This window comes from Gasterosteus aculeatus, chromosome 16 (assembly GCF_964276395.1).
Source record: "Gasterosteus aculeatus chromosome 16, fGasAcu3.hap1.1, whole genome shotgun sequence".
Lineage (NCBI taxonomy): Eukaryota > Metazoa > Chordata > Actinopteri > Perciformes > Gasterosteidae > Gasterosteus > Gasterosteus aculeatus.
Window position 1 is genome coordinate 9,532,785 of NC_135704.1, and position 6,059 is coordinate 9,538,843.

The window sequence follows — 6,059 nt, forward strand, 5'->3', positions numbered from 1 at the left end:
GAAAATTGTTTTACAGTCAAACACTTGAAATGATGAAGGCACTTGCAAATGACACAGATCTCATGGAGTCTAGTCATAAAACATTGAAACAATTACCTGAAATGGCCACAAGAGGGAAGTATGAGACCAGGAAATGGTTTTCAATTTCCTTTTCTTCCCCTAATTGTAATGCAATGTGGGTATGCACTGGGTTTTAATGACTCATTACACACTGAAAAGCTATTAGTTCAGTTTCTTTCTTAGTGGACCCTATGATCGGGATGTCGGGGATTACATGTGTTATGGACGATTGCTTTTTACGTAAAGATCTAATCTTTCACTCTTGTCTCTCTAGTGAAGAGTACCTCTTTTATCAGCAGCAATCTTGCTCCATATGAATAAAAAAAGAGAGATCTGAGCGGAGACGATAACAATAACATTTGGCATTTTATACTACTGGAATTGCAAGAAGTGCCCACAGAAGTATGCAATTATGCAGGAAATGGCCACTATTGAAATGTGGCACAGATTACCGGTGGTGTATAACAATCTGCGAATGCCGTTTTGAGGAAACAACAGTATTTTAATTTGCCCTAAAGTGTTGTAACTGATTGAATTCAAGACATTGCGTTTATAGGTTTGTGTTTTAAAGTAAGGACTCCCAATATGTTTTGACAATAGGCATCATCTCCCTGATAATAAACACTTCCCTTGTTAAGAAAAGCCTGGAGATTTGCTCAGCACAGAGGCATGTGGCTGAACCTCCTAGGCCGTATCTGGCTGCACACGTGTGCGCCAAGCTGCATTTGGCCAGCACACAATCCCGTTCTGACCGAAGAGACAGAACAGGCTGTCTGGTTGTGTTTTACAGAACACGTGTCGTTTTCCTACCCTTCTGCATCTGCACTGCAAATGCAAAATTGCAGTTTGCATTCAGTATCCCACTGAAAGCAGCATTGAGAAACAAAAAAAGAAACGGCCTGGAGATGATTGCCCCCCCCCCCCCCCCCTTAATTTTTGACCTGCCTCCCAAAAGCAAAACAATCAAGATCAAAGATTTAATTTCACATGTTATCTCTGCAGCATTGGAGGATGTAAGTAGATCCTCTGGCAGAGAGCAGCGGCTGTTCCCGACAGGGAGTCCGTCCTGTCTGAGTCTGCTCGCTGGCATCAGGAGCAGCTGCAGGGAGGACAGAGGAAGGTCACAACGAAAGTGAGGCTGAATGTCCAGAAACCGGGGAGCGCTGCCCCTCGGTGTTTCAAGGTCGAGATGGAAACACAAATCTCTGCAAAGGACAAAATGGGGCTGAGTGAGAGCTCATTTAGCTGTCGGTTATGCCACATGGCACTTTGAAAGCATCAGTCTATTTCCGTTATTTTGGGTAGCAACTCTGAGCTGCTTAATGTGGTGATCTGATGTATACTGTCATCTTAAGTGCTGAAGGATTTGCTCCATGGCTTTAACTTGTATTCAACATTTTCTTTAACAAGTCAAACACAATCGCTGCATTAGTGTTGTGTGTCGCATTTAGATTTCCAAAAGCTTAGACAATAATCCATTACACACTGATTAATGATTGCACTTTTGCTCCGTTGTATGTGCAAATGTGCATCCAAGGCCTATAGTAGTGAAGGACAGCGTGTCCATGACGAGTGTGCACAATGGCCATTATTTCATGGAAGATATTTCAGAAGAACGTTCAACATTTTATAAACAATAACATGCCGAGTGTTTCACTGATGAGACAAGAATAAGTTGGTGCAATTTTTGACCATATTTAACCCTTCCCTTCTATTCGTTGGAAGGTGTTGAAGAAAAACCGCTGTGAAGAAAATCTACTCTGATTTGATCAATGTTTCTCCCTTATAAAAAGGTGATCGTATTGTCCCCAAACGTGTTGCATTTCGATGTTTGTGTTCAACTGATCGGTATGCAAGAAGGCTATGAAACAGAGTGTGTCATTGTTCTGCCCTTATTACACCGTGACTTTTAGTGCTCAAGTTGCCAGCAATGTTCCCCCTTCCCTCCTTGAGTCCACACGGTTCAGAGATGGATGTGGGAGGCAGGCTCAATCAACCTACAAACTTGCGCAACAAACACATTATGCTGCAGAAGCAATGACTCCCATGTATCTCCCATTCAACTGAATTTAAGCATCCAGATGTTTTCCATCGAAGCTGGTTGTTATCAAGCGTATTTTACGGGGCAGCTATGAACACATACAGATGCTTTCATTTTGTACATTTCGCATGTCTGTGTGCGTGTGTTGTCTGTGAATGGGTTTCCTGTTGTGTTCGGATAAGGGTGTCAAGTTTGAAAATGTCCACTTTGCAACTGATAAGAGACTGAACTTACATGGAAAACTTGTTCCATAGTTTAAATATATTTCAAGTTGTTGATTTCTTGGAGAGAACATTAGCGCGCTGCGGGCAATTTTTGTTAAAATTCCCCTCTGAACGCTGACGGCAAGAGAAACACGTAGCATCAAACATGTTATCATGCTGGTTTTCAGCTTCAAAGAAAGTGCCAGCAGTTAATACTTAAGTAGAGGATCGAACTAGGTAATTATCACAGAGTGAAAGGCGGCCTTATGCACTCAAAATGCAAACACACAAACTCTTTGGCAGCACGACTGTGTTCCCATGAGAGAGGAAAGGTTTTTATCAGCAAACGAAAAATGTCACACCATTGTTCCAAGGAAGTCAGTGAGCAGCACTAGAAGTTCCCTCTGAACATTCTCCTCTCCAATCTCCTGCTGGCAGATGTTCCCCTCCAGCTATCTCTGTTTGGCCTTAATTCCCTTCTTAATAGAACAGAAATGCTTTCAGAAAAACGCTGATTTAGCAGATTCACATAATACGCCGCATCATACTTCTCCATTCTCTCTTCTCTTAAGGTTTTACCCAACAGATGAAGGGAGATTTTCATTAGTAGTGATATTTGTATATTATAGGTAGCCATAGCAACCACAAATAATGAGCAAAGCAGGCAGTCACACACCCACACAAGAAACCGTGTAGTTCTAGTTCTTAGCTCTACATGAGCCCCTCCCTCTCCTGTGTGTCAGCCTCAGATAACTTTTAAAAAAGCTAATTAAAATCATAAAAAAAAACTGTTTTTAAAGTGCCATCTGTAATTTATACTTTAATTAAAAAGCAATGAATAGTAATCAAGCTAGTAGTTACAGTAGCCCAACCATTTGGACACCAAACACAGTTAAAAAGTGTTGAAAACATTCCTGTGTAATTATCAACCATTACATCTTTAGATTTTCAGAAGTTCACACAAGCTTCACACGAGCGCAGGTTTCAAAAGCTGCCTTTTCTTAACCGAATGTAACTTTGCAGAGGTCAAACACAAGAGCACAGCAGCGAACACTCACAGGGTTTGCATGAATAACCAACAAACACCAATTGTTTTGGTTTGTTGATTTCATCGTTATTTGACTTTGAATGGATGTCCTCGTTCCATTTCCGGCACCAAGAGCATGAAATTACAAAAACAGAATTGAGTGCATGCTTCAGAAGTGACGGTGCTGTGGCCTTCTGGGATTTTTCTAAAGCTTTTTTCTCCGTCTTTGTGTTCAGAGAAGAACAAATTGCCAAACAATTTCGTCTGCAGTCGGCTACACATTTGTTGTGATCTTCAAAGCAAATGATTGGGAAATGTTCCACTGTATCATAAATCTCACACTGGCCGACTCAATTCTGTATGAAAAGTTAAATGCAAAGCATAGATGCATCATTGTTTTTGTATCTCATTCACATCAGTATCCTCTCTCATATTGTTATCATAATCATTTTGGACACATACATTTCAGACTACTGGCCCTTAGTGGCACATTATTTGATGATGCAGATTTGTAGTTAATGCGTCAAAGTTCTGCACACCCAAACCTTTCAGTCCGACCCATCAAACATCTGCTGCTGGTCGATGGTGGGGGTTTGCTATGCGGGAAATGTGCTGTCATCAAACCGCATCTTAATGAATCATGCTGTCAAGGTGTAATCATCCCACCATAACAGGTGTGGAAAAAGTCCCCCGAGTCCCTCCTTGTTTTTCTTATGATATGTAGACAGCAACTTTCCCTATACTTTAGATTAAAGCTATGTTAAAAAGGTAGTGACTATCTATCTAATGATCAGCTATCGGAATAATTCAAACACTGATGCTGAACAAAAGTGCAACACCAGTGCACTTCTGTGTGAACCGTCTTTAATGTGGCCCTTTAATATAGGGACAGAAAAACTGCTACCAGCGAGGTTCACTCTGATTCGACATCCAGTGCAAGTAAGTTGATTTAATCTATTTCTACATCTCTCCAATCCATTTTTAGGGTTAGATTTCAGTGCTTGCTAATGCTTGCCCGGACACGGAACTCAAACGCCTCGCCCCATAAATGATTATGTCCGTGCAATCTTTCCAACACGGTGACTAGTACAGCCTCACATAAGTTATTCTGACACACAGACACAATAAATCTTCATATATAACCGTTTTATTTCATTAGGGATGAAAAAGAGGGAATTCCTCAGTAAAATTTTTGGTAACCTTGACTTTTTTTCACTCCAGGAATGAACACCCAATTCGTTAAAAAATGATCTCATTATTGCAAGTATGGAATAGTGTTTTCACGCTGACTCATCCATCTCGCAAGATGAATTCTCATTAGGGTGGAGAAAACCAATTCTCTCTTGTTTAATTCGTCTTTACTCAGTGGAGTAACTGAACGCCTGGTAACTTAGTGGAGTAACTGAATGCCTGGTAACTTAGTGGAGTAACAGAACGTCTGGTAACTCAATGGAGTAACATAATGCCTGGTAACTTAGTGGAGTAACTGAACGCCTGGTAGCTCAGTGGAGTAACATAATGCCTGGTAACTTAGTGGAGTAACTGAACGCCTGGTAGCTCAATGGAGTAACATAATGCCTGGTAACTTAGTGGAGTAACTGAATGCCTGGTAACTTAGTGGAGTAACTGAATGCCTGGTAACTTAGTGGAGTAACTGAACGCCGGGTAGCTCAATGGAGTAACAGAACGCCTGGTAACTCAATGGAGTAACATAATGCCTGGTAACTCAGTGGAGTAACTGAACGCCTGGTAGCTCAGTGGAGTAACAGAACGCCTGGTAGCTCAGTGGAGTAACATAATGCCTGGTAACTTAGTGGAGAAACTGAATGCCTGGTAAGTTAGTGGAGTAACTGAACGCCTGGTAACTCAATGGAGTAACATAATGCCTGGTAGCTCAGTGGAGTAACTGAACGCCTGGTAGCTCAGTGGAGTAACTGAACGCCTGGTAGCTCAGTGGAGTAACTGAACGCCGGGTAGCTCAATGGAGTAACAGAACGCCTGGTAACTCAATGGAGTAACATAATGCCTGGTAACTCAGTGGAGTAACTGAACGCCTGGTAGCTCAGTGGAGTAACAGAACGCCTGGTAGCTCAGTGGAGTAACTGAACGCCTGGTAGCTCAGTGGAGTAACAGAACGCCTGGTAGCTCAGTGGAGTAACATAATGCCTGGTAACTTAGTGGAGTAACTGAATGCCTGGTAAGTTAGTGGAGTAACTGAACGCCTGGTAACTCAATGGAGTAACATAATGCCTGGTAGCTCAGTGGAGTAACTGAACGCCTGGTAGCTCAGTGGAGTAACTGAACGCCTGGTAGCTCAGTGGAGTAACTGAACGCCTGGTAGCTCAGTGGAGTAACTGAACGCCTGGTAACTTAGTGGAGTAACTGAATGCCTGGTAGCTCAGTAGAGTAGCTCAATGATTGAAGCTAAGGCTGTCCTTCCTACTATCTCATGCTGACTAGCAGTCCATATATACGTACCAGGTCAAGCGACACCGTTTCACTCAATTTACTTTTTCTCTTCTCTTACCAACACAAAAAGAGGAAAGCTCCTCGTGTATGAAGTACCATTACCAGAGCTGGTGATAATGGTGCGAGAAATCTAAATGGTTTGATTTACATGGTAATGCATGTAGAAATTAATGTCTTCTTTTTTCCTTCCATTATTCCAGCATGTGCAAGAGTTCTCTGCTCTGGAAATGTCCGTGCTCTTGTGTGAACCTGCAGACGA